Genomic DNA, 2,859 nt, shown 5'->3' with positions numbered 1-2,859 from the left:
GCGGGCGCGACCGGCCTCCTGACATCGGCAACAGCTTCGCCCGGACCCTGCTCTTAAAGGGGCCGCGTCACTGCGTAGGGGTAGGGGTGGGGGTGGGGGGGGTGTGGGAAGGAGGAAGGATGGAGAGGTGGGAGGGAGGGATGGAGGGGGAGTGAGAGACGTAGGGAAGAGGAGTGGAGGGAAGGGATGGAGTGGAAAGGAGGGAGGGCAATGGAGGGAGGGAGAGAAGGGAAAGGAGGGAAAGGAAGAGGGCCGAGTGGTAGGGAGGGAGAGGGGGAAGAAAGGGAAGGGAAGAGAAGGGGAGGGGAGGTAGGCAAGGCAAGAGAAAGGAGGATGGAAGGAGAGGGAGGGTGTGCAAGAAGGAGGTGGAAAGGAGGGAGGGGAATGGAGGGAGGGAGAGAAGGGAAGAGGTGAAAGGATGCGTAGAGGGAGATGGAATGAGGGAGAAGGGATTGAAGAGGTGGAAGGCAGAGAGCATAGAAGAGGTGCATAGAGAGTGAGGGGGGACGAGGAAGGGAGAGTGAGAGTGTACGCAATCTGCTGAGTCAATACACACGCATGTGAACACACACGGTGACACAGGTAACTCACCCTTGTCCTGGATAGTCCAACACAAACACACACACACACACACACACACACACACCACCTCACACACACCATCTCACACACACCATTTCACACCCACACCATCTCACACCCACATCATTTCACACCCTCACACTATCTCACACAAACACCATCTCACACCCAAACCATTTCACGCCCATGCACACCATTTCACACCTGCACACACCATCATATACACACCATTTCACACCCACACCATTTCACTCACATACCATCTCTCTCACACACACACCATCTCTCTCTCACACACACACCATCTCATACACACATTTCACATGCACACACACCATCTCTCACGCACGCACACCATTTCACACACGCACACCATCTCACACATACTATCTCACTCAACTACCATCTCTCACACACCATCTCTCTCTCACACACAAAACATCACACCCACACTATCTCTCACACACACCATCCCACATACGCACCATCTCACACGCACACACTATCTCAGATGCACAAGATCTCACACACATCTCACCTCCATGTCCTCTCTCACACACACACACCATCTCTCACATGCACCAACTCACACACACCATTTCATACACACACCATCTCACACACCATCACAAACACACAATAACGCACCCACATACCATCCACACACACGAACTTTCACACACACCATCTCACACAAACCATCTCTCACACATCATTTCACACCAAAACATTATCTCTCAAACACACCACCTCACACACACACACAATCTCACTCATACAGTCCATCTCACACACACCATCTCACACACACATCTCTCACTCAGACACCATCTGACACACACACCATCAAACATGCACACACCATCTCTCACACACACATCATCTCACATGCACACCATCTCACACCCAGATACAGCATCTCACACACACCATTTCACAACCACACCATCCATCTCACACCCACACACATGATCTCACACACACGATCACACACACCATCTCATACACACGGTCTCACACACACACCATCTCACACACACAAGGTCTCACACACACACACAAGGTCTCACACATATACCATCTCACCAACGCACCCTCTCTCTCACACACACCATCTCTCACACACACACCATCTCGCACTCACACCATATCAAACACACACAATAACACACCCACATACCATCCACACACACGAACTCACACCCACCAGCTCTCTCACACAATACCTTTTCTCACACACACCATTTCACAACCACACCATCCATCTCACACCCTCACACACCATCTCACACACACACACGATCACACACACCATCTCACACACATACATTATCACACCCAATCCGTCCATCTGACATTCACACACATCATATGTCACACACATCATATGACACACACACACACACACCATCTCACACCCACTCACACCATTTCATACACACACCATTTCACAAACACACACACCATCACAAATAACACAATTTCACACCTACACAACATCTCACACTCACACACACCATCTCACACCCAGACCATCTCACACATACACCATCTCACACACACCATCTCACACCCACCATCTCTCACACACACACCATTTCTCACTCACATCCATCACACACACACTCACCATCTGACGCACACACCATTTCACACCCAGATACAGCATCTCACACCCACATACCATCCACACACGTGAACTCACATGTTCACACCATCTCTATCACAAACACACATACTCTAACACGCACCATCTCACACACATACCATTTCACAACCACACCATCTATCTCACACCCACACACACCATCTCTCACACACACACAATCTCACACACACTATCACACACATGGTCTCACACACAGCATCTCACAAACACACCATCTCACACACAAATCATTATACACACACACACACACCATATCACACACCATCACAAACACACACAATAACACACCAAAATACCATCCACACACACCAGCTCTCTCACACACACATCATCTCACACAAACCATCTCTCTCACACCATCTCACACACACCATTTCACACCAAAACACTATCTCACACACACATTCCATCACACACACACTATCTCTATCACAGTCCATCTCACACACAAACCATCTCTCACTCACACACTATCTGAAACACACACCATCTCTCACACACACCTCACACACACGCACCATCTCACACCAAGACTCACCATCTCACATACACATCATTTCACACCCACACCATCTCACACACACACCATTTCACAACCACACCGTCCA

Source organism: Narcine bancroftii, unplaced genomic scaffold (assembly GCF_036971445.1).
Source record: "Narcine bancroftii isolate sNarBan1 unplaced genomic scaffold, sNarBan1.hap1 Scaffold_254, whole genome shotgun sequence".
Classification (NCBI taxonomy): Eukaryota; Metazoa; Chordata; class Chondrichthyes; order Torpediniformes; family Narcinidae; genus Narcine; species Narcine bancroftii.
This window is presented reverse-complemented; position numbering follows the sequence as displayed.